General features: G+C 41.4%; 1 protein-coding gene across 1 annotated transcript in view; it reads left to right on the top strand.

The window, feature by feature from the left end:
- The first annotated feature begins 16,751 nt into the window (after positions 1 to 16,751).
- The window catches only part of tnrc18 (trinucleotide repeat containing 18), a 227,082-nt gene continuing 215,845 nt past the window's right edge, over positions 16,752 to 27,988 (top strand). The window contains exon 1 of the mRNA XM_063058917.1: positions 16,752 to 16,766. The gene's annotated coding sequence lies outside the window, so the exon portion shown is untranslated. The remainder of the gene's footprint in view (positions 16,767 to 27,988) is intronic.

A 27,988-nucleotide genomic window follows, 5' to 3' on the forward strand; every position in this document is an offset into this window, starting at 1 on the left:
GTATTACCAGCTTATTCAAAGACTAGCCAACGTTCTGGTAAATGGTCACATCTTGGTGTCTGCTTTGCATGCTACAGTAATCAGCATCTCTGATGGAAGAGAGAATAAGTCTAAGCTTCTCACTGATAATCAAAGTGCAATGTCCCCTGTAGGGAGGGTGCTAAAGTGATTGACAGGCAAAAATCAGGACCAGAATCAGCTGATCCACAGGTAAGTGAATCAAGAGGCAGCCGAAGAAAGCTGGCATGCGGGCTACTGCAGTTCAAAAAGAAGTCAACCCCTCCGTGTGAGATGTGAGAACAACCAATGAGAGAAAGAGGAACTATGAAGAATGCCAATAAGGAGCTGAAATAAAAATAAAACATAGAAGATGATAGGAGAGTTTCTGTGAACAGATCCCATAAGTAGTTGAAAAGTGCCTGCACAATGATTAATTCAAAGCTCTCACCTACAGTATGTGTGGATCCCCGTCATTGGTCTACATGCAAAGCTGGCAAATTTAATGAGCCTGCTGCATTTATGCTGGTGGGGCGTTTTCTGCGGTGCCGAGGTTGTGAACTGCTTTGCCGGCTGTCGTCTCTGTGAGTTTCACAGCGTTTATGCCCTGCTAATATGATGAACTGAGATTGAGGCTTGTGCCCACTCTGGCTACTTGATCTTTCTTTTTGTTAAATTGAGTCCTTCGGGTTTCTTGCTTTGTGGCTGCCTGTAAGCAAACAAATCTCAAGGTGTATAATTTATACATACTTTGATAATAAATGTACTTTGAATCTATGATATTGCACAAGAGCTGTGATAACATGTTTTATAGGAGAGTATGAGATCACTGAACATTTCACAATCTTAGACCATATAATCATGAACTATGATATAAATGGTATAAGAAAAACCAGAAGAGCTTTTCTACATGCTCAGGTTTGGGTGTCGCAGACAAGTCTAGCGTTTGTTTCCCATCACTAGTTTCCTTCGTGACGTTCTGATGGAAGAGCTACACAAGGCAAGGACGCTCTAAGTTTGATCTCTAGTTTGTGACAAGCTCACTAACCAATGCAATCTTGTGGTGGATATCCTAATGTTAACTTTAAAATCCTTAGACTAGAGAGGATAAGATAAACTAAAGCTTGTGTCCGTCATCCATTGCTGAGATAAATAGTATTTAAACAGTATCCATTATCATTCTACATGAAGTACACAGGATAAGGGCATATCATAGTACCTGGAGGTACATTGTAAAGGCCAGTTAGAATTATGACAGGGGAAGTATTTATTTTCACTGACAACCCCTAACCCCTCCCAGCTCAGTCATACAAATTTCCCAAAGGAATATTTTTAGGAGGTCCTTCATGGAGATTGGGAGTGAAGTCAGTTGGAAGCCAGGATATGTGCCTTCCCTTCCAGACGCTGATTAGTGAGCCGATAGGACCTTCACAAGAATTCAATGGTCGTCTTTCCTGTTCCCAAGCCATGCATTGCCAGCTTCATTGTTAGCCGTAGAGCATTGGAATGCAGCCGTGAATGAGTTAAACCAATGCTTCAATAGGTTTGACAATTGCCCCCCCCCGTTCCCACCCCCCTCAGCACACCAGTCCAGGTGCTGAGGCACCCAACGTTCCCTCAGCACCAGCGTCTCCACCCTCCTGTTCAACACCTGGGTGAAGAACACAGGTTGCCACTGTCTACATCCCCTCCTTGCCCTGCACCTACAATCCACACTTCTGCATAACAACTGCTATCGCCCCAATCTTCACCTCCCCCAGCCTCCACCATTTCCCCAGTCATCATGGACTCACCTTCACTACTGGGCAGGTGAGAAGGGCTCTGGGGAAACTCAGACATGGTAAAGCATTGGGACCGGATGGTGTGAACCCCAAGATCCTGAAGGAGTGTGCTGAGCAGCTGTGTGCAGTTTGCCAGCACATTTTCAATCTGAGTCTCAACCTGGAAAGGGTCTCTACTGTGTGGAAAACATCATCTGTGGTCCCAGTAGCCAAGAAGGGCCAACTGAAAGTCTTGAATGACTACTGTCCAGTGGCCCTGACCTCACACATCATGAAGACCCTAGAGAGGCTGGTCCTGGCTCACCTCTGTACCCTGGTCAGGTCAGCCCTTGATCCCCTGCGGTTTGCCTACCAGGAGCACATTGGAGTCGACGATGCTGCCAAGGAGATCATTGTGGGCTTCAGGCATGCCAGGAGTCACACTCACGTCCCCATCTACATCAACAGAACTGTAGTGGAGCGTGTATCAAGCTTCAAATTCCTTGGTGTCCACATTTCCAAGGATCTCACCTGGTCCCCGAACTCATCCATCCTGATCAAAAAGGCGCAACAGCACCTTTATTTCCTGCAGAGCACGAAGAAAGCTCACCTTTGACCCAGGATACTGACGGACTTTTACTGCTGTACCATTGAGAGCATACTCACCAACTGCACCTCAGTGTGGTATGGCAATTGTCCCATATTGGACCGCAAAGCACTCCAGTGTGTGGTGAAAACTGCCCAACAGATTATCAGCACCCAATTGCCCACCATTGAGAACATCTACCATAACGCTGCCTGGGCAGGGTGAAAAGCATTATCAGGGATGCATCTCACCCTAACCATGGACTTTTTACTCTCCTCACATCTGGTAGGCGCTACAGGAGCCTCCGCTCCCGCACCAGCAGGCACAGGAAGAGTTTCTTCCCTGAGGCTGTGACGCTGCTGAACCTCACATCACAGCACTAAGCAGTATTGCACCCATATTGTACTGTCTCAGTACTTCTATATTTGTGTGCTGTAGCACTTATTTTTTATTCACAATTATTTTGTAAATAACACTATTCTTTGCATTTATGGTCAAGTGCTAAATACATTTCATTGGCTTTGTATCTGTACTTGGCACAATGACAATAAAGTTGAATTTAATCTAATCTAATCTAATCTAATCTACCTGCTGAACAGAACCTACTCCCATTTGGATAAGCAGGGCAGCACTGTGAGCATCATGTTTTTTGATTTCTCAAGTGCCTTCAATACCATACAGCCCTCACTGCTGGGGGAAAAGCTGTTCAATGCAGATTGGCACTTCCATTGTATCCTGACTGGCAGACCACAGTGTGTGCATCTTCAGAGCCGTGTGCCAGACATGGCTATGAGCACCACTGGGACCCCACGGGGGACTTGCATTGGCTCCTCCTGTTTAGCCTGTACACCTTGGACTTTGGATTCAACACTGAGTCATGTCATCTGCAGAAATTCTCTGATGACTCAGCAATAGTGGGGTGTATAAGGGGAGGACAGGAGGATAAATACAGGAACCTGGTGGAGGACTTTGTCAAATGGTGCAAGCTGAACCATCTGCAGCTCAACATTAGTAAGCAAAGGAGATGGTGATGGACTTTAGGAAGACTAAGCCTGCACTGCTCCTTGTTACTATTAATATAGAGGATGTGAATGTGGTGACAACCTACAAGTACCTGGGGGTGCACCTGGAAGGCAGACTTGAGTGGAGCACCGACACAGAGGCAGTGTACAAGAAGGGCCAGAGTTATCTCTACTTACTGAGGAGACTGAGGTCCTTTGGAGTATGCGGGCCTGTCCTTCACATGTTCTACCAGCCTGTTGTCACCAGTACAATCTTCTATTTGGTGGTGTGCTGGGGCAATGACATCATCAAGACGGGTGATGCTAACAAGCTCAGTAAACTGGTTAGAAAGGCTGGCTCTGTTATAGGAGTCAAACTGGACACACTGGTGGCTGTGGTAGCACAAAGGACCCTATGGAAAATCCTGACAATTCTGGACAATGTCTCTCACCCTCTGCAAGCCACCTTGGCTGAACCAAGGGGCACTTTTAGTAATAGACTAAGACAACTGTGCTGCTCCAAAGAGCGCTATAGGAGGTCATTCTTACCCTCAGCCATTAGGCTCTATAGTGAGTCAACATCTAGCCAGAGAGGTGATGACCCCTCCTGTTAGACTGTTTGAGGTAACTTTTTTTTAATTCTTTCTGCTTCTCTTCTAATCTGTGTATATCTGTGCACTTGTAATACTTCTGCGACACTGTAATTTCCTTTGGGATCAATAAAGTATCTATTTATCTATCTATCTTCATTATCACTTCTTTTACAACTTGCAATGATGGGATTTGAACCTAGATCTCTGTGTTACCAGTCCGGTATCAAAATCCATCCATTGTAGTGAACTGCAAAACACAAAGGCTCAATCATGACTAAGATTTAATCCGAGAGGAACAGCACTTTAACCAGGACACTGCGAAGGTTCTGCCACTGGCAAACATGAAGCAGGCACAAGAACTTTTAGAAGTGTGATTCTCCTCTGATAACTCCATAAGCAAACATATCAAAATAGACATCATCTATAAACCCTTAAGAGCCAAAGAAACACAATCCAATAGAATTCAAAGGTCAACTGAAGGGATAGCCAATCAGGACCAAGGCAGGGGAACGGGGACCTTTATAAACATGAGCACTCCCAACATCTGTGCACTGAGGATGTCATCCTGACAGGTAAAGAAACGTCTGCAAGCTAATTGCGAAGCTCAGCAAACACCGATTTCATTCTGGGTCACTAACAGTTTTGCTAAAGAGATGGGTTTTACAAAGTGACTTCAGGGGAGTGAAAGGATTTCCACAAAGGGGGTCCAAAGTTGAAAGCACAGCTGCCAATGGCAGAGCAAAGGGAACAGTCTGGAATCCGAAGGACCAGGTTAACAGACAATAGGAAAGTTTGCCCCTCTGCAGCAGTAGATTGCTGATATTGCAGACCGCAAATAACCGTCACAGAAGAAGTAGAATGAAGTGAGTGGCTGAGACTCCAAGATGAAAGCTTAGGTAGATAAGTCGAGCTGACCCATTTCCACATCTAACGGTTGTTTGCAAACACCTGTGTGTTTTAAAATAGTGCCCACCAAACCCATAATCAATTATTAATACATTTGTGATAACATCTTGTAAAAAGTATTTTGACTTCAATGCCTTATTTCACACTGCAGAAGACTCTACTGATGGATAGGGAAAGAGCCTGATATCTCATTTTCCATGGTATCTATTTACATTGACTAAGGCCATATAGCTAGTTGCCCATTTCCTAATATATGTCATTGTTTGTTTCCTGATGTGAATAAATAATCATGCATTTACCATGTCACCTAGTTATCTAGTGATTAGTATCACACAAATTCTCCCATACATTTTGAAGTATTTTTCTATCTAGAAATAGTAATAACAAAATGTTTCATGGTACTCATTACTGACTAGGTGCAGTATACATTATATTACATACTTCAGTGTAGTCTTAGGATGATTATTCAACGAAGAAAGAACTAAAGCAAGTGTTTGTAGAGCAACATGATATGAATAGCTACAGAAAATGAGTGTTTCTGATTCAGGAAAAAACTGGTTCACAAAACAAAACACTTTCAGTACGAAATCTGAAGACTGCCTGTAATCTGCTGCAGGCTATTCCAATTTGTGAATTCATTAGGGGTATGACTATCATCACTGGACGTGCTGTATTTCTGACAGGTACTTGTCCATCTCTGTGAGAATTCAACTCCCTATTTTCGGTATTACATGGAATCATATAATCATTGAGTTTGTCAGCATAGAAAAAGACCCTTTTGGCTCATCTCTTCCATGTTGACAGTGCTGTCTATCTGTGTTTGCATTAGGGTGCATTATGCCCATAACCCCCGTCTCTTCTACCCAAATATCTGTTCAAACTCCTTTTTAATGTTGTAACACTCACAACATGCTGGACGAACTCAGCAAGTCGGGCAGCATCCGTGGAAACGATGAATCGACGTTTCCATGGATGCTGCCCGACCTGCTGAGTTCCTCCAGCGTGTTGTGAGCGTTGCTTTGATCCCAACATCTGCAGATTATATTTTGTTTTTAATGTTGTGATTGTTCCTGCCGCCACCACTTCATCTGGCAGCTCAATTCAGATAATCACCAACCTCTGTGTGAAAAACTTACTCCTCAGATCTCCTTTAAATTTCCCCCTCTCACCTTAAACGTGTGCTCTCCCTGGGAGAAAGGATTCTGACTACCTGTCCTATCTATGCCCAACTCACAACGCTTCCAAGATATTTAGTAGGGGCTAAAGTGTGCTGTCTTATCCTATGATCTGTTGGTGCTACAGAAATGTTTCCTGTTACCTTCTTATCGTTTTAATTAATAGTTTTAAATGCTTTACATATCTGAGCCCTAACATCACCCAACAAATTCACATATTGCTAGGTTTTCTCTGCAGCTCTCTGAAATACACTGTATGCTGCAATGTTCATACCAATCTGTCCAGCAGCAGAATTAATCCTGTAGCTGGGCTGAGTCATTTTACAATGGGCAGCTATGTAGTCAGGCAGTCCTTTTTGGTGGGTTTGGCATGAGACTAGGAAAAACTGAGTGGGTCTGGAATTTCCTTGAACCTGTTCCCTATCTCCCATTTTAACTTCGCAGAAATGAATCAGCAACCCTACTAACATGCATAAAACTGTTCCCAGATTTATTTTTCCTGTCAGGTTACTGCAGAGTAACATGAACAGTTCCAGCAAAAGTCCCTGCACGTGGTATTCACAACTAATCACTGTACAGTGACTGGGTGTAGTGGCATCGGGCACAGCTAACTCAGGAGCACTTGCAGTTCTCTGTAAAAGCACGTCATAAAGAAAGCCCATAATCTTTGATGTCCTCACCAGTCAAGAACCTGTCAGCCTCTGCTTTAAATACGCTCAGTGACTTGGCCTCCACAACCATCCATGGCAATAAATTCCACAGAATCTCCACCCTCTGGATAAAGGAATTTATCCTCAACTCTGTTCTAAAGGGACGTCCCTCTATTCTTAGACTGTGCCCTCTGCTCCTACAGTCTTCCACTCTCAGACACAACTTCTCCACACCCACTCTAAATAGGCCTTTCAATATTTGATAGGTTTCATTGAGATACACCCCCCCTTCATTCTTCTGAATTCAAATGAATACAAGCCCAGAGCTATCAGATGCTCCTCATACATTTCATTCCCAGAATCATTGTCAGCACAACCTTTCTTAGATAAGGGGCCCAAAAATGCTCACAATACTCACAAATGCTCACCAAGTGTGGTCTGACCAATGCCTTATAAAGCCTCAGCATTACATCCTTGCTTCTATATTCTAATCCTCTCGAAATGAATGCTAACTCAGCATTTGCCTTCCTCAGCACAGACTCAGCCTGTGAGGTAACCTTATTATCTCTCCAGCGATCCACTATCCAACTCTCACCTCTCTTTTACTCTTTATATATCTGATAAAAAAAACTTTGGTATCCTCCTTTATAATATTTACTAGCTTAACTTCATATTTCATCTTTTCTCTCCTTATTGATGTTTTACTTGCCTTCGGTTGGTTTTTAAAAGCTTCCCAATCCTCTGACTTCCCACTAATTTTTGCTATATTATATCCCCTTTGCTTTGCTTTTATTCTGCCTTTGACTTCGGTTGTCAGCCACGGTTGCCTCATCCTCCCTTTAGAATGCTTCTTCGTCATTGGGACATACCTATCCTGCACCTTCCAAATTGCTTCCAGAAACTCTAATCATTGCAGTTCCACCATCATCCCTACCAGAGTCCCCTTCCAATCAATTTTGGCTAGCTACTCTCTCATGCCTCCTTAATTCCCTTTTTCCACCATAATAATGATCCATTTTATATCCCTTCCCGTTATATCCCTGGGTGTCAACGTCACTGAAGATCTATCCTGGGTCCAACATTTCGATGCTATCACAAAGAAGCCACAACAGTGGCTATATTTCTTTAGGAGTTTGAGGAGATTTGGTACGTCACCAAAGACTATAGCAAGTTTCAACAGATATACTGGGGAGAGCATTCTAACTGGTTGCATCACCATCTGGTATGGAGAGGCCACTGTGCAAGATCAGAACAAGCTGCAGGACACCTCGAAAAGTCGGCATCCGCCATTAAGGACACTCATCGGCTAAGACGTGCCCTCGTCTCATTGCTCCAACCAAGGCGGAAGTACACGAGCCTGAAGACACACTCTCAACGTATTAGGAACAGCTTCTTCCCCTCTTCCATCAGATTTCAATTAATTTATGTACGCAACCTCATTATTTTCTTCTTTGTTTGCTCTCTTTTTGCACTACTCTTTAAATGTGAACTATTAATATATATTTCTCATTGTAAGTTATAGTTTTGTTAAATTATGTATTATGATATACTACTGCCGCAAAACAACATTTTTGACAACGTATGCCAGTGATATTAAACCTGATTTCGATTCTGATTTTTACCACCAAATGAATTGCAAATTTACATCAGAACCTTCAAGGAACATTAAAGTAACATCAAAGAGCAATGTAAAATCATAACTGAAAACATCATGGCTCAATAAGTTCTATCATTACTATCAGAAGTAAAAGTTAAATTCTGTCCCGAGCCTTGTGGACCATCAGGCCAGTGCTTATGCCGGTTTCTGTGGCATGAAGCGACTGAGAGTACAAGACTCCCCACCGGATAGGACGCCAGTCAATCGCGAGGTTAACCCCCAGCATTTTCCAGTACCCATTTTCAGCCGGGTGGACTGGAGCAGTGTGTGGTTAAGTGCCTTACTCAAAGACACAACAGGCTGCCTTGGCCGAGACTCGAACCCATGACCTTCAGATCATGAGCCCAACACCCTAACCACTTGGCCACGCACCACACACTATCAAAAGTAACCTGTGATGTAACATCCTTATTTCCTATCCCTTTTTTCCCTCTCAATGTTACTTTCCTGACACAGTAGCTAATACGGTATATTTGTTCCATTGTGTTGATGGTTAATGAGAATTTTGTTCTTCATTGTTCCATTATTAAACACTTGTTTGATCCTCAAAAAACTAATGCCATATATAGAGTGTCCTTTTGACTTCAAATTATGAGCTGGAGGAGATGTAGCTTCAAGGCCTTCACTATATATCCAAGATCTTTAAACAACTGGTCCTCAAGGAGGTATTTAATTAACCAAACCATTTCTTCTAAGGTAGTGGTGTGCATAAGAATGGATGACAAAATAGTGAAAACATCCAGTGATAGCCACTAAATTAACAAATATGCACCAACAACATTTGGACGCTCTTCAAGATAAAAAATAAATTAATTCAAGGCTCAGTGCTAGTGCTGCGTTTGGATGCTTGTGTTCATGTGCATTCTAACAATCTGTTGTTAGTTCTTTATGGTTTGTAAAGAGGGGCACTGCATTTTTAGCAATATGGTGCTTCATTGGATATGTTAACCTTGCAGCGCTGTTCATGATCACATCTTGTTCTGACAAAGTCTACAGATGGTGGGATACCTTAGCGGTGAAACGTCTCCTCTAGTACAAGGAATGTGGCAGCGCAGACCCCATTTCTCTTTCCATAGGTGCTCCCTGACCTGCTGTGATTTTATAACAGTATCTGTTTTTATTAACCCAATAAACCTTTGCTTAAGCTGAGAAAATCTGCAGATGCTGGAAATCCAAGCAACACACACAAATGCTGGAGGAACTCAGCAGGCCAGGCAGCATCAATAGAAAAAAGTACAGTCAACGTTTCGGGCCAAAACCCTTTGGCAGGACAGATGCTGCCTCTGTTTAACTTTTCATTAAAAAGTAGTGATTTCACCGATATCCTGTGCAGTTATAGCAAGGCGTACCTACTTTTATGCTCAGTCTCCTTGAAATAAAAGATAAATCTTCACTTAGTGCATGGGTTTTCTTTGGGTCCTCTGATTTCCTCCTACAGTCCAAACATGTACCGGGTAGGATAACTGGTCATTGTAAATTGTCCTGTGGTTAGGTTAGGGTGAATAGGATTTGTCAGGGGTTGCTGGAGTGACATGGCTTGAATGGTCAGAAGGGATGTATTGCTAAAAAATAAATAAATTCCTGTGCCAAATGCTATTTTTCTGTGATTCATGAACCAGGACCTTCTGAACACAGCATTCTGTAAGCATTCCATATTGAGCTATATTCTGCCACTCTATTTGTCCCTCCAAAGTGGAGACAATTGAAAGTCATTCCTAAAAATGAAACACTTTAGAAGTGATACCAAAAGGTCCAATTTCTTCATGAAGTTGAACTTGAGGTTGAAGTTGAATTGCCTGATTCAGGGACAAGAAAGCCAAAAATCCTTGAAGATTACCCAAAGCACGGTATCCTTGTGAAGGTACCTGGACCAGTATTTATTCCCATTCCAAATTATCCTTGTGAAGCTGCTTGCGAGCTGCCATCTTAAATCATATCAGTCTTTGCTGCAATGGGGCCACTAGGAAGGAAGCAATATACGACCTAGATAGGGCAGAACATAAAAACATAAGAAATTGAAGTAGGAGTAGGTCATCTGGACTATCAAACTTGTCCTACCATTTAACGAGATCATAAGTGATCCAGCTGTGGACTCAGCTCCACTGGCCTGTCTTTTCCCATAACACGCAATTCCCCTGCATGCCAAAAAAAATCTATCTAACTGTGTCTTAAAGATATTCAATGAGGTAGCCTCCACAGCTTCCCTGTGCAAAGAATTCCACCCATTCACTACTCTCTGGGAAAAGCAGTTTCTCTGCATCTCTATCCTAAATCTATATCCACCCCCGAATCTGAGTCTCACTTACTTAGTCCCCAAGTTCTAGTCTCACTTACTTGTGGAAACAGCTTTTTTGTCACTTTCTTATGTATCCCTTTCATAACTTGATATTTTTCTAGAAGGTCCCCCGCTTATTTTTTTCTGAATTCCAGTGAATGTAGTCGCGGGTGACTCAGTCTCTCTTCATAGGCTCATCTCCAGAATCAACCTGGTGAATCTCGTCTGCACTGCCTCCAAAGCCACTGCTGTACGTCTTTCCTCAGGTAAGGAGGCCAGAAATGTATACGGTACTCATCAGTACCCCCGCACAGTCACAGCATAACTTCCCTGCTTGTAAATTCAATCCCTCTGGCAATGAAGGTCAACATTCCATTTGATTTCTTGATAACCTATTGCACCTGCAAACCAACCTTTTGTGATTCATGCACAAGCACTCCAAAGTCCCTCTGCACAAGAGCATATTTCAATCTCGCACAGTTTCAATAATAATTTGATCTGATTTTCTTTCCAAACTATATGACCTTGTATTTCCCAATGCTGTACTCCATCGGCCAGACCATTGCCCACTCACTTAACCTATCTATATCTCTCTGCAGACTCTCTACTTCCTCTGCACAATTTGTTATTCCACTCAATTTTAGTGTTATCAGCAAATTTAGATGCACTTCACTTGATCCCTCTTCTAAATCGTTAATGTATTTCATGAACAGTTGTGGGCCCAGCACCAACCTCTATAGCACTGTACACACTGCTGACTGCCACATAAAGAAACAACCATTTATCCTAACTCTCTGGCTTCTATTGGTTAACCATCCTCTATCTATGCCAATACATTACCCTCAGTTCCATGCATCCTTACATTATGGATTAGTCTTATGCAGCACCTCAGAATCAGGTTTACTATTGCTGGCATCTGTCATGAAATATCTTGTTTTGCTGCAACAGTACATTGCTACATATTTTTTTAAAACTATAAATTACAATAAGAATATATTTATGTAAAATTAAATGAGTAGTGCGAAAAGATAGCAAAAAAATTAAAGACCATATCAAACACCTTTTGAAAATCTAAGCATATAACATCCATCTCTTCCCTTTTATGCACTGAGCTCATTATAAGCTCAAAGATCTCTAGTAAGTTTGTAAAATAGGACCTTCCTTTCATGAATCCATGCTGTGCCTACCTGATGGAATGACTTCTATCCAGATATCTTGCTATTTCTTCCTTAACGATACTTCAAACATTTTTCTGACTACAGATTTTAAGCTTACTGGCCTATAGTTACCCGTTTTTGCCCTCACCCTTTTTTTAAACAGTGGTGTGACATCCGCTGTTATCTAATGCAACAGGACTTTCCCAGATTCCAGAAAATGTTGGTAAATTATTACAAGTGTGTCTGATCTAACTTTCGCCTTTTGTTTCAGTATCTGGGGATGCATCACTTCAGGTGCTGGCGTGTTGTCCAATGTTATCCAATATTAATTTCCCCATGATTCAGAGGGAACTTATTGAACTGAAACAGATAAACAACATGTCCTCTGTTTTTTTGAAAAAAGTTCACCATTTGTGGAATTACTAAATCCTTCAAATGAAGAGGATTGCCCAAAGGACCTCATTGGAGACGCATTCTTCTGCTTTTTATCCCCCTATAGCCCACATTTTTTCTCTTACAGTATTTGAAATCTGTTTCCATCTATTTTTTTTTTCTGAAACTTCATTCCAGATCATTTTTTTTCCCTTATGTCACCTGCTGCTGCCAGCTTTGGATGACATTTCCGAGTGAGGTTGGAGGCAATATCGGAAGCACAATAACTCTGGCAGGCTCTGCAGGACATTACTTCCACAAAGCAAAACCCAACACCATGAATGGCAGCGATGAGCTACCAGATGAGCTCAATGCCTTCTATGCCCACTTTGAAAGGGAGAACATAACTACAACTGTGAAGATCCCTGCTGCATCCGGTGACACTGTGATCTTTGTCTCGGAGATAGATGTCAGGCTGTCTTTCAGGAGGGTGAACCCTCGCAAGGCGGAAGGTCCCAGTGGAGTACCTGATAAGGCTCTGAAAACTTGTGCCAACCAACTGGCGGAAGTATTCAAAGACATTTTCAACCTCTCACTGCTACGGTCAGAAGTTCCCACCTGTTTCAAAAAGACAACAATTATACCAGTGCCTAAGAAGAACAATATGAACTGCCTTAATGACTATCATCCTGAAGCACTCACATAAAAGGCTTTAAGAGGCTGGTCATGGCTAGAATCAACTCCTGTCTCAGCAAGAACCCGGACCCACTGAAATTTGCCTATCGCCACAATAGGTCTTCGGCAGACACAATCTCAATGGCTCTTCACACAGCCTTAGTTTACCTGGACAATGCAAACACCTATATCAGGATGCTGTTCATTGACTATAACTCAGCATTTAACACCATCATTCTCACAGTCCTGATCGATAAGCTACAGAACCTGGGTCTCTCTACCTCTCTCTGCAACTGGATCTTCGACCTCCTAACCAGAAGACCATAATCCCCTCCTTGCTGACAACCAACACCAGTGCACCTCAGGAGTGAGGTGTACCAGCTAGTTCAGTGGTGTCGCACAAACAACCTTGCATTCAACGTCAGTAAGACAAGGAGCTGGTTGTGGACTTCCGGAGGGTAAGTCGAGGGAACACGAACCAATCCTCCCAAAACGATCAGAAGTGGAGAGAGTGAGCAGTTTCAAGTTCCAGGGTGTCAAGCTGTCTGAGGATCTAATCTGGTCCCAATATCTTATGCACTCTTCTCACTGTTACCATCAGGTAGGAGATACAGAAGCCTGAAGGCACACACTCCGTGATTCAGAAACAGCTTCTTCCCCTCTGCCATCCAATTCCTAAATGAACATTTAACCCATGAACACTACCTCACTTTTTTTATATATTATTTCTGTTTTGCACTATTTTTAATGTAACTATTTAATATGCATATATTATACTTACTGTAATTAATTCATTTATTCTTTCTCTATTATCAGGTATTGCATTGAACTGCTGCTGCTAAGTTAACAAATTTCATGCCCTATGCAGGTGATAATAAACCTGATTCCCATCCTGATTCAGTATTTTTACAAGACAGATCCAAAACTTCAATTTTGCCTGGTTGGATAACACTGTTATTCTTTAATAGGCACAGTGTTCACTCTTTAATTAATGGTTTTAGGAGGCAATATGCTCCAAATCCTCATCCAGTCTCTGAATCAGCTTACCACTGATAAGATACTGCCAAACTTGGACAGCTGGCAAGTAAAACTGGTAAAGTAAAGGACAACTTAAAGTTGTTGCGTACATTTCATTTGATGCAACCCTCCAAAGACCATTGACATTCAGCGCTGAAAAAAGACACAGATGATTATCAAAAAATAAGCTGCTGAAGGGATTCAATGGGTCAGGTAAAATTTGTGGAGAGAAATGGAGAATGCTTTGAATTAAAAACTTCATCTGGACTGATTAGGATTTTGGATGCCCTTGCCTTGCAAAAAGAGGAATTAATGTAATCTTGCAATTAATATTGAAACAAGTAAGTGAAAATGGCTGATAAAGATAGTTTTTTTTCAGTGAAGAAGACACATGATGGAAGCCAACAGTTGAGGAAAGAACAGAAACATGCTAAGCAGCCCGCACAAAATGCTAAAGGAACTCAGCAGGCCAGGCAGAATCCTGTCAATGTTTCGGGCTGAGACCCCTCATCAGGACCTCTCGGCCCGAAACATCGAGAGTTCACTCTTTTCCATAGACGCTGCCTGGGCCGCTGGGTTTCTCCAGCACTTTCTGTGTGGATTTCCAGCATCTGCAGATTTCCTTGTGTTTGAGAAACATGATAATGTTTGGCTTTGTAACGACTAGCGAGGTGTTCAGCGGGCGCAAATGTTTGCAGGCATTTATTTCTCAACTAGGTCACTGAATGTAATGGAAGAAGCCGCTGGGTATTTGCCTAAACAACAAGAGCTAATCCAAAAAGAACTACTTGTGCTTGAAAACATTTATAATCCTAAACAGCAGTTTTGGTTTTTAAACAAAGTTAAGAGACATAAAAGTACATAGCATTTTCAATGCAGAAACAGGCGATTTGATTCAAATGGTGTGTTAATACTATGGACAAACCTCCCACCCTAGTTCTTCTCACTCTGTCAGCATATCTTCCAACATCACACTCCTTTATTTACTTATTCAGCTTCCTTCCACATTCAAAAGTGCTATGTTGGAGGTTTTCTTTTTAAATTTTTTATGTCATGTCTCCTTATTTTGCCAAATGTGTATGTGTATAAAATTTGAATGGTTCCCAAGGCCAGCATAAAGGAGTAGGGCTGCCGTCCAGACACTGAATTACTAACTCGCTATAAATACATTGCCTGCCTGCAGTTCATCTCTGCTCACATTTACAGGGAGGTCTGAACATATTTGTCACATGAACTGATTCAACAAATGTTGAACAAGTATAACAATGTCAGCTTCACTTTAACTGTTCTGATAAATACCTTTTCATGCAGCTATGCAAGAAATTATATTTGTACTGTGTCTTTAGTCATTTTGGGTTGAGCCACATCAATTCTGAATTAAAGGACTGTATTACTGACAGTAAACACCAAGACACTTTCCTGCACAAAGGAAGAAGCAGCCGGAATCCAAAGAGTCAGGTTATCCATTCAAAAAATGTTTATACATCAGTCAGGCTTTGAACAAAGTAAGTACAGGTGGGTGAAGGAATAAAAACAGAAAATTGGAAACAGAATACACAGCTATAAAAACTGCTTAAAGGGGACAGGTCTTGGGTGATCGATTATTTTTCTGACAAGGATTTCACTTCTGAAGACTCATAATTTGTCTGACCTTGCTAGAGAATACTGACTGACCGTTTCACACATTTTCTGTTTCAGTTACAAATTTCTAGCCGATCCTTTTCATTCAAATGATTTGTATCTCTCTTTCTCTTGATCCATAGTTCCAGAAGTACAAAAAAAAGATGCTATTTTTTTTATCTTTACTAAGAATCACATTGGCTCTGAGAAGCAGTCACGTTTGCCTGAATAACTCCAATGGTGTAATTTCCTGTGACAGTGTACTCACAATGGAATGGAAACTTCTCAGTGTGTTTGTGATTGTTTTCACCAGTAAACTTGTTCAGTTCATAAGTTATTTTAATCTTTACCTACATGTTCATCCATGAGTCCACTAAAATTAGTCAATAAACTACCTCACTAATTTTGTCTTTAAAGGCAATCCTTATGTCTGTATGTATGACTACAGAGTATTGTATGGAGGTAGCCCCAACTCATCCACACTGTACCAGCCCTCTACACCTAAATCTTGCCAATCCTCTCTCAGGCAGTGCATTCTAGGTACTTACACTCACTGGGTTATCTTTCCTTAAATCTCTTGCCCCTTATCCTGAACCTCCAGAGTAATCCAACTCTCTATGGAAAATATTCCCTACAGTCTATCCTATCTATACATCTAGAGTGGGTGGTCACCAATTTTTGTCAGTAACTCAGACCCCTCCAATTTTAACTGAAACGAGAGCTAGGACTAATCTGGCAATCAGGAAACCATTAAAATCATCCCTGGTGCAATCAGATAACTGAATCAAGAGATTTTTCTCAACATTGTTATTGTTTGGTTGGTACAAGCATAAACTGACAAGCTCTGTACATTAAATGAAATATCAGTACATCATTGATTGTACCAATTGATAATGCATTTAAGGTCCCATTCATTCTATAATCAATAAAAAAAAGTAATGATATTGCTTGTTTTAAACTTCTTTTTAGTGAAGCCAAGTTGATCTTGAATAATATGCAATAATATTATTTTTCTTGGGTTTCATAACAACTTTGGCAAGTTTCCTTGTTCCTAACAAAAATATAGTCCGTTAAACATGGCTGTGTGCATGTGTGTTTGTGTGCGAGTGAAGGAACAATAGGGTCAGGATTTAAGTATTTTCTATAGAACAGTCTGCTGCAGTCATCAACACTGCACCTTTCAAGGATGAAATGAATGAACCGCTATAATTATTTCTTTAACTTTAGCTTTCTTTCCACCAACAGAGTCTTCTGTCCTACCAAGAGACCGGGGAGATTTAAACCATTGAAAGAGGAGAGTTGGAGTCTTTGTCAGACATTCAAAGGTGAGAATAAAGAACTTCCTAAAACCTTGGAATTGCTTCAGATTTTCCCCCAGTAATAGTCAGTCCACTATGGTTTGGATTCTATTATGCTTCCAGTGTTTTGAAGTGGCAGAGCCTCAAAAAGCAAAGCTCGTGTTCATTCTAGTCAGCTCAACTTCAGCACCAAAGATCCTTTCTGCACCTTTAATTTGCAGAGGCAGGGGAGGGGATGGCTGTAATCAGCCAGAAGCTTCTCAGTGGTTTTCATTCGAAAGCCTCCAAAACAAATAAATCACACATTCTTTCACTTTCTTGAGTTCTTATGGTCATCTTTTGTTGAAAGATTTCTGCTAAGTCACAAGGTGCTTTGTCCTCCAGAAATATTGCTGGTTGGTGTTACCCTAAAGGTACTCGCCTACTATAAGCTTCATCCTATTTCTTGAAGAAAGTGAATGAAGTGCTCCTTTTCTTTATTGGTATTTTTCCCATATTGCTGTAGGTATTGAGTTTGTAAAGCAGGGAAGTTTTACATTGACTTACAGATACTTGATAAAAGATTTTAAATACCTTGCTTGATAATACACCTGACTGCCACTCCTGTCCCCTGGTTACTACATGGGAAAACTGTATATTCTTTCATCACTGCCCAAGGTTTCAATATCTTTGTTGATCCAATCCTAGCAATTATGTTTCAGTTCTCATACTTCAGGATAAAACATAGATGGACCCCTATCAAAAACGATAACAGCACTCACACTGATATTAATAGAAATCGGGTGAAGGACCAATCATCATAAGGCATGCATAAGAGCAGAATTAGGCCATTCAGTCCATCGAGTCTACTCTGCCATTCCATCATGGCTGATTTATTATCCCTCTCCACCCCATTCTCCTACCTCCTCCCCATAGCATTTGATGCCCTGACTAATCAAGAACCTTTCTACCTTTAAATACAGAGGATTCTGGTTAATTGAGTTTATTTGGGACAACACTTAAAGAACAAAAACTAATCAAGAAAATGGCCGGGATTTATTTGGGACACAATGCCTCTTAACTGAAATAGAAGGATGTTGCCAAACAGTTTCTATCCAGCATCAGTCACGTGCAGTCACGTGTGGCCATTATACACTACACTCTGCTTAGACCAAGCAGTTTTTAAACAGCATCAGCTATGTGTTCAAAACACAGTGATTTTTATCACTGATAGTTGGTAAGAAATAAGCAGTAAGACAATTCAGAACTGTTTTGCTCACTGCAGTCTCAAGCTTTCAGTTTTGAAGATGCTGAAGTGGCTGGGAGTGAAAATGAAACAATTTCACTACTTCAACAAGTTAGGCACTACAAAGAATTTGATGGTCTTGACAACCATTTTGAAGTTAAAATAAAAATATAGATGTGGAGGATGCAATCATCGAAAGTATCGTATGAAAGCAATGCACCTTCTGCACTGATTTTGTTCATTTACAGTCAATCAAAAGAATATGACAGCCTACACAATGAATTCATCTAACAATTATAAGGAACTAATACACAATTTTATAGTGCTCTAGTCGTGCAGTTTTATGGGGTGCAAAGGATGGGTAGCACCTTTGGTGAAGGTGCTTGTCATGTCCATTCTGGGCAGCTTATTCAGCTTTGGCCCTCACCAAACATTCAGCTCTCACCTGTGGCTTCAAGTAGCTGTTTGCATGTGATAGTGGTCACACACCAGTACACTACAACAGGTGAGCTAAATCAGGTGAGGGTAGCCGCTGGGCCTCATACCCCAGTCCGATACGGCCACGCCTGTCATAGCGCGTGAAGTCAGCTCTGGCGGACTGAGCGGATGAGAGCAGCAGTGAGATCCAACAGCCAGAAAGGCAGGTCTGCATCGCTTTGCGGCGAGCGAAGGGCATGACATGGTTTGGTAAAAGTCACGGTCATTTACTGCAACCAAAGAAGTCCCCAGTTTGTGATGACGACTCATACCACAGCAGCTGGACTTCTGAGGTCGAGAGAGCGGAACTGCACCAGTGTAATGGCTTCTCCATTTTGAAAACTCCCCTGCTCAGGTCTCCTGACTTTGTTGGATATGATGGACAACCAACATCAGTAGCATAGGTAGTGTCTAATTTGTTTTACTTCATTTATATTTTATTTAGAGATACAGCAGAGAACAGGCCCTTCCGGCACGTCACCTAGCAACCTCTGATTAAACCCTAACCTAATCACAGGACAGTTTACAATGACCAATTAACCTACTAACCGGTACGTCTTTGGACTGTGGGAGGAAACCAGAGCACCTGGAGAAAACCCATGCTTTCCACGGGGAGGACGTACAAACTCTTCAGGGATGATGTCAGAATTGAACTATAAACTCCAAGGCCCCGACCTGTAATAGCATCACACTAACCACTACGTTACTGTATTTCATGTAAGTACATAATTTGTTACTCAGGTAACTGGTGGTTTATATTGCTTATACCTTTTTAGCTATTTCCATAAACCTTCAGCTAATTGGAGCAGTCACTTAACGGGACAAAAATGTTCTCGTTACAATTGACCAGAGTCAACTGTACAGGCAATGACTTGGCTTCCACAGCCATCTATAGTAATGTATTCCACAAATTCACTACCCTCTTCCTAAAGAAATTCTTCCTCATCTCTGTTCTAAATCAACATCCCTCTAATCTGAGGCTGTGCCCTCTGATCCTAGATTCCCCCACTATAGGAAATATCTTCTCCACATCCTCTCTCTCTAGGCCATTCAATATTCAATAGGCTTCAACAAGATTCCCTCATTCTTCTAAACTCCAGAGAGTACAGGCCCAGAGCCATCAAACGCTACTCATATGTTAAACCTTTCATTCTTGGAATCAATCTCGTGAACCTTCTCTGGACTCTCTCCAACATCAGTAGATCTGTTCTTAGACAGGGAGCCCAAAACTGCTCATGATACTCCAAGAGCCTTGACTTATAAAGCCTCAGCATTACATCCTTACTATTATATTCTAGTCCTCTCAAAATGAATGCTAACATTGCATTTACCTTCCTTACCACCAACTCAACCTGCAAGTTAACATTTAGGGAATCCTGCAGAGGACTCCCAAGTCCTTTTGCACCAATGATTTTTGAATTTTTTGCCCCATTTAGAAGATAGTCTATACCTTTATTCCTTCTACCAAAGTGCATGATTACACACTTAAATTGAATTGAATTGAATTGACTTTATTCCTTACATCCTTCATATACATGAGGAGTAAAAATCTTTGTCACATCTCCATCTAAATGAGCAATGTGCAATTATAGTAATTTATAATAAATATTATGTACAACAGGACAGTCAATATAACATAGAAGTACAGTTGTGTCAGCATGAATTAAGCAGTCTGTTGGCCTGGTGGAAGAAGCTGTCCCGGAGCCTGTTTGTCTTGGCTCTGATGCTGTGGTACCGTTTCCTGGATGGTAGCAGCTGGAACAGTTTGTGGTTGGGGTGAATCGGGTCTCCATTGATCCTTCGGGCCCTTTTTACACACCTGTCTTTGCAAATGTCCAGAATCATGGGAAGTTCACAACTACAGATGCGCTGGGCTGTCCGCACCACTCTCTGCAGAGTCCTGCGATTGAGGGAAGTACAGTTCCCATACCAGGCAGTGATGCAGCCAGTCAGGATGCTCTCAATTGTGCCCCTGTAGAAAGTTCTTAGAATTTGGGGGGGGGGGCATACCAAACTTCTTAAACCGTCTGAGATGAAAGAGGCGCAGTTGTGCTTTTTTCACCACACAGCCGGTATGTATAGACCATGTGAGATCCTCAATGATCTTTATGCCAAGGAACTTAAAGCTGTTCACCCTCTCAACCACAGATCCATTGATGTCAATAGGGGTTAGCCTGTCTCCATTCCTCCTGTAGTCCACAAACCAGCACCTTTGTTTTTGCGACATTGAGGGAGAGGTTGTTTTCCTGACATCACTGTGTCAGGGTGATAATTTCTCTTTAGACAGCCTCATTATTATTTGAGATTAGGCCAATCAGTGTAGAGTGGTCAGTAAATTCAATTAGCAGTTTGGAGCTGTGGGTGGTGACACAGTCATGGGTATACAGAGAGTAAAGAAGGGGGCTTAGGACTTAAGGGCTCATATGTTGAGGGTCAGAGGGGCAGTGGTGAGGGAGCCCACTCTCACCTGTCGGTGATCTGACACAAAGTCCCAGATCCAGCTACACAAGGCAGGGTGAAGGCTGAGATCTCTGAGCTTCTTGTCGAGCCTAGAGGAAATTATGGTGCTGAATACTGAACTGTAGTCCAAGAACAGCATTCTCACATGAGCATCCCTTCTGCCACTTCTTTGCCCATTCTCTCGATGTCTAAATCCCTGATTCCTCAACACCACATGGCTCTCCACTTATTTTCATAACATTCACAAATGGCCATAAAGCCATTAATTCCATCATCCAAATCATTGACATACAACGTGAAAAGAAAAAGCGCCAATATCAGCCCCGAGGAACGCCACTCGTCACTGGCAGCCAATGAGAATAAGCCCTCTTTATTCCCACCCTTTGCCTCCTGTCAGTCAGCCAATCTCTTTCTTCTTATTATTATTAAGATTTGGTACAGAACAGGCCCTTCCAGCTCCTCAAGCCACTCTGCCGAGCAACACCCCCACCTCCCTCACAAATCAACCCTAGCCTAATCTTGGAACAATTTACAATGGCCATTTAACCATGACAGACAACCAACGTCAGTAGCATAGCATGCTGACTTTGGCCTATTTTATCATATGCTTCCAACTACCCTGAATCCTCATCCTTAATAATTGACTCCAATATCTTCCCAACCACTGAGCTCAGGCTAACTGACCTATAATTTCCTTTCTTCTACCTCCCTCCCTTCTTAAAGAGTGGAGTGTCATTTGCAATTTTCAAGTCCTCAGTAACCATTCCAAAATCAACTGATTCTTGAAAGATCATTGCAAATGCCTCCACAAACTCCTCAGCTACCTCTTTCAGAACCCTGAGGTGTAGTCCGACTGGTCCAGGTGACTTATCTACCTTTAGACCTTTTAGCTCAACAATCACCTACTCCTTAGTAATGCAACTACTCTCACTTCTGCCCCCAGCATGCTCAGATTTCTAGATCATTATCAGGACAATTTAGCAAAACAATACTAAACCTGATCTATCTATAGGATGCTTTGTCTTCAAGCTCAAAACAAACCAAGTACACAAGCTTTGATTTTAAAAAGAGCAAAGGCAGCAGGTTACTTGCAATACCATCAACTATATATTCCCTTTCAACTCATGAATTATCCTGACTTGGACCATTATATCCACATGCCCTTATCATTGCTAGATCAATGTCCAAAACCTCCCCATTGAACAGCATTAAATTAACTGCTGTTGTTCAAGACACAATCTTCACAATAGTAACTAGGACTAATAGTTACAAGTGACACTGATAATTTACGAATGATATCACCTTAATTTCAACAGCCAAATACAAAAAAAGATTTAAGACATGGTATATGGAACTTCATTCTTATCTTTGCAATAGTGTGCAAATCTAAATCTGGAACAAAATGCAAAGACCCAGCTGAATACCACAAGGTGGTCCATAAGTGGTATATGTCCAAATAAATTAACAGTGTCTTTGGTCATTTCAAGACAGGCAGCTGTTCTCTATTAGCAAAGAACATCGGAAAACTGATAAAACAATGTGGACAAATAACAAATTTTCCCCGCAACTGACAAGTTACTATCTAGATTTGGGTAACGTGCTTGATTAAAACTCAAGGAAGAGAGAGATTTATTGAACGATTGAACCATTTCATAATTACGTGACTGCTTCAAAACCTATGGCATTCACTGGTGACCAGGATTACGCAGGCATGCTTCCCTTACTAAAACACAGCTCTCACATGTTTTGTGACAGATTATTTGTTTGCTCCCACACATACTGCCGTGATGTCATATTCCCAAAAGTGTTGAGTAATTGTGTGATGGTTCATTAAGCAATAACTTCTGTTTTGTTGAGAATGTGCTAGATAATAAACAGTCTTGTGTTTAATAAAACCTGAAGTTACTATCTGAAAGCCTACATTTGGATTGTATATTTAAGCAGTTAAATGCCACACATACCCTGACTCCTGTTGCTGGAGTTAATATTGGAAATAATCTTGATTGCCATTATGCTAACTTATTACATTCAACAATTCATAGGGGAATGCTCGTGCAGCCATATAAATACCTAGATATTAATTTAAATAAATGTTTATTGCACGCAGTTTTTGTATTAGTGAAGACTTGTAATATGAAAACTGGAAGTACCAGCAAGAAATAGTTATGCTTCCAGTCAAAGCTGCAATACCAGCCCTCGTCTCTCCTGCCACTCATCCCCAAACAGTTCTACGATAACATAAAGCAGTGGTACGTTAAATAAAATATTGCAACTCACAATAGAGATATATGCATTTACATCACCAGAGATATTTAAAACCACTCTGGGAAACGACACAAAAGCTATTTGAAATCAGTATATCCTCACCTCCTTCAGACTGACACTGAAAACCTGCATCATTTCTATGATGGATTGTGGTGCTTGTGTAGCTCTGATACACAGGGGAGCTTCAACATTAATGGTAATGATGGTTATGAAAGCAGTTTGCTTGATTGACATCCCATCCACCATCTCAAACATGCACTCCCTCCGTCACCACCACAGTGCAAAGCTTCAACAAAATACACTACAGCAACTTGCTTCTTTGACACCACCTTCTCTACCAGTGATCTCTGTCACATTTTGGATGAGTAAATTAATGTCTAGGTCACGTACTATTTTGCTTTGGTTATATCTTGCTGTTCTTTGCAGTCCTTGGCTCCAAATCCTGAAACTCCATAAGACAAGCTTCACCAGAAGTATGGTAGCAATTGACAACTACTGTACCATTGACCTTCCCAAGTACAATTAAGCCTTGGCAATAAATGCTGCCTTTGCCAGCCACACACTCAAGCCCCAACAAATCTTTGACTCATTTTGTAGGTCAAGTCTGAATGTTGCATATTGGTGAGAATCATAGATCACTCATAGTCAAGGGGATTGGTTCTTAGATGCTGACAAACTTGTGATTATGTCATAGCAATAACATATGAAGGCATTTATATAATTATGCAATTCACATCATAAAATATTTGATAAGAGGAAAGATTCTATCAAGAGAGATTAAGTGGCAAAATGAGCATTACCAAACCCATAGCACGGCATATATTGCTGTAGCGAACACTAATTTGATTATTCTATACATAATTCCATTTGTTAAGTGTCCACTGGAGGAAATTCTGCCCACTTCATCTTCTGTCAGTTTTTCCACATCTATGTCTGGTAACTGTTACCACACAAAATGCCACAAATGTATCAACCTATGTGTTTTGGGTAAGTCTGATTTCTTTTCTCTCTCTGCAAGCGTAAGTCACCATTATAAATAAAAACAACTTAAGCAAAACTGCTAAAACAAAGCCAAAGCTCCGATGGCCACATGGTTAGTGTTCTTCCTGAAATCCAACGGGGATTCCCCATGCAGGTTCAAATGCCCCCTCTAAGAGCTCACACTGTAGGCAACAGGACTGGACAGTCAACTAACACTTCAAATTTTGGGGGTGGTGGGGAGGTGCCATGGTAGATTAGCGACTGGAGCAATGCTGTTATATCTCAGAGTTCAATTCCAGCATCCCCTGCACGAAATGTGTCTTCTTCCAAGCGCTGGTTTCCTCCAGGAGCTGCGGTTTTCTCCCACAGTCCAAAGACGGTTAGTTTATCAATTGCTTAATCAGTCTTTGTAAACTGTCCTGTGGTTAGGATAGGGTTAAATAGGTGGGTTGTCAGGTGGCACGGCTGACTGGTCCCAGAAGGGCCTACTCCGTGCTGTATCTGTAAAATTAACACTCATACTTGCCTGATGTAAGCCCAATTTATAATTGTGCGTCAAATGTACGCCATAGTTACTGCATACCCTAGGTGACGTGCATCTCCCCAAAAATGTAACTCACGCGCCACAGCAACACAGACCGCAACAGCTGTGATTGGTCCGCTTGGTAGCATCACATTTCCTCCTATGCATTTCCAGTTGCTTTTCTCCACCACATCTGCACACTGATGCAAAATAAATGGTTGGAGACGATGAACCAAATCGTCAAATCTACCCGCCGACATCCGAAAATATTTGAAATGCACTTCCTCGTCCATGTCTCTCACAAAGAAACTCAACACAGTGGCATAGAAACCCCACCGCCAACTAGCATTTTGGCTGTGAATTGCAGAGCAACGCAGACACAATTACGCATGCTCGCTACGACGTAGGGCTACGCAAAAGTATAAATCAGGCCTATGGCGTAGCACGTACACACAAGTATAAATCAGCCTTAAGGAATGCACATTTTCTCCCCATGGTCTGAATCCATTAAGATACATGTTGAGCTTATTACAAGAAAAGACTTGTACTTATAAGCTACTCTTCATAACAATGGAAAGTTCTCCACAGCCAGTCAATTACTTTAACTTTGTTGTTTTAGCAGAAATGCAGCAGTCAATTATCCACACTGCAAGAACCTACAAAGAGCATTCTGATGAACAGCAGTTAAGTTTATTGGTGATATTATCATGTCATCCTGGTACTGGAAGAATTATATACTCTTCTTCATTAAGCTGCCATGGGATATATTTAGGACCCGCATACCTCAACATCCTGCCCACTGAGGCATTTCAAGCCAAAGGTTCACACCCCTGAGCGTCACCTTTAAGCCAAACTCCCTAATGTAGGTTTCTGGAAATCTTACTGGGATTCTGGAAATGCTGCACGAATATTTTGTTTTTGCTTTCCCATTTTTTTCTCTCTCCCTCTTGCCCTCCCTGTCTGTCCAGGAGATGCATTCAGCATCAGTGAGTACAGCTTGAAAGATTTTGGTCTCAGTGATATTCTGAACAAAAACATATTGTAGTCCCAAATAATTGAGTACATCATGCAATTATTAGGAAAAAAATATACAGCAAGACAGGGTATTTTTCTCCATTTAAAACACAGGTATTTTCAGAAGAATGGAAAGATTTTTAAACACACAAGTCATTCTTTTTTCTTAACTTCTACCTACACCTACTGATCTTCTTATCAAAGCCCATGATTATATTCTTTATGATAGACTTATCTTGTAGCATCATTCTTGGGAATGCATCTCAGACTCCCACTGAAATGGCCCATACAGAGAACAAATGCCTAATGAGAGGTCCAGTGAGTCCAGGCCCTAAGTAACGACGAGCTGCTTGGCTGAGGATAGAAGGGAATGCATCTGAGCCTGAGAAAAGAGGTTGTGGGAATTTAATAGGTTATTGTTATGGCTAAGGAAGGGGACAGAGCGGCAACAGAGCAGGTTGGTGTGGAAAAACACAGAAGGACAAATTAGTTTTTATTTTAAAAAAGATGGACAGTATCTATCAAACCAATGCTTTTAAGACTTCATCCCTCTAAAAATGGCACTAATCTGATTTCCAAGGCAAATGGGTAATGAGAAGATTCATAATCAATTCAAAGGTATTCCCATACTCCATTCATTGGTGGAGGTGTGTATAAAGTCTCCTCTTTTCTGTCTGATTCAATGGTACAATTCCAAAGTTTGCCATTTGCTTACTTTGCTTACCCGATTTTCTTATTCCAAACTTCAAACTCTTAAACAGTGTCTGCAAGTATGGGCACCACAATCTAAATGAACAGATTTGACATTGACGTTATGATCAAGGAAACTTCCGCAAAATTATCTGAAAAATCCTCCCCCCAAGAAATAGCATTTTCATGGATAATAACATACTTCCTATCCTAAAAGTACAAGTATTGTTTTCAATATGCTCACTGGGGTAAGATTACAGTATCTGGGTAATCCAGAATACTTCACCTAACAGCCTGGTTTATCTTTGACCTTGGTCAGTGACTATGAATAGGTTATATGATCAGAGAAGACAGCTAAAGAGAATGCATATCACCTAGCCAATGTCCACACAAAATTTAAAAATACTAGCTGCACCAAGAATGTGAACATGACCATCTCTTTTCTCTGACAAAACCTTATGTTGCCAACTTCTTCCTACTAAAGTTGCAATGATTAATTTGCCAAATATTTGGATCCTCTCCAAACCATATGTCTGATCTTTTGCATTCATCTATGAAATTCAGCAGGAATCCTGAAACAATATGAACATTTAAAAATATATTTTTGGAACATCTGTTTCATTGGAGCCTTTCACCTGTTTCCCTTTTTTTATTCCCTCCTATGAATGAGAGCACCTAGGCAATCAGTTCAGTCATGTCATTTTTGATCTGTCTTATTCTACATTAGAAAGCTGCTGCTTTAAGCACCAGGAGTGGAATGTGTCTTATGCCTGGCAGTGCAATGAGTGTCGTATGTTCTGAAGTGTCATAGTTCATTGTCAACACCAGACTGAAATTCCCTCAGGAGAAGAGTAGATACTAGATTAGATTCAACTTTATTGTCATTGTGCCGAGGACAGATACAAAGCCAATGAAATGCAGTTAGCATTTAACCAGAAATGCAAAGAATAGTGTTATTTACAAAATAACTGCGAATAAAAGGTAAGTGCTACAGCACACAAATATAAAAGTACTGAGACAGTACAATATGGGTGCAATACTGCTTAGCGCTGTGATGAGAGGTTCAGCAGTGTCACAGCCTCAGGGAAGAAGCTCTTCCTGTGCCTGCTGGTGCAGGAGCGGAGGCTCCTGTAGTGCCTACCGGATGGGAGGAGAGGAAAAAGTCCATGGTTAGGGTGAGGTGCATCCTTGATAATGCTTTTTGCCCTGCCCAGGCAGCGTTTATGGTAGATGTTCTCAATGGTGGGCAATTGGGTCCTGATAATCCACTGGGCAGTTTTCGCCACACACTGGAGTACTTTGCAGTCTGATACTGAACAATTGCCATATCACACTGAGATGTTGCACCTTTTTGATCAGGATGGAGGAGTTCAGGGACCAGGTGAGATCCTCGGAAATGTGGACACCAAGAAATGTAAAGCTTGATATATGCTCCACTACAGCTCCATTGATGTAGATGAGGACGTGAGTGTGGCTCCTAGCATGCCTGAAGTCCACAATGATCCCTTTGGTCTTCTGGGTGTTAAGGGCCAAATTGTTGTCAGTACACCACGCAGCCAGGTGCTGGACCTCGACCCTGTAGGCCGTCTCGTCTTCCCCTCTGATCAGGCCAAC

Source organism: Mobula hypostoma, chromosome 9 (genome assembly GCF_963921235.1).
Source record: "Mobula hypostoma chromosome 9, sMobHyp1.1, whole genome shotgun sequence".
Classification (NCBI taxonomy): Eukaryota; Metazoa; Chordata; class Chondrichthyes; order Myliobatiformes; family Myliobatidae; genus Mobula; species Mobula hypostoma.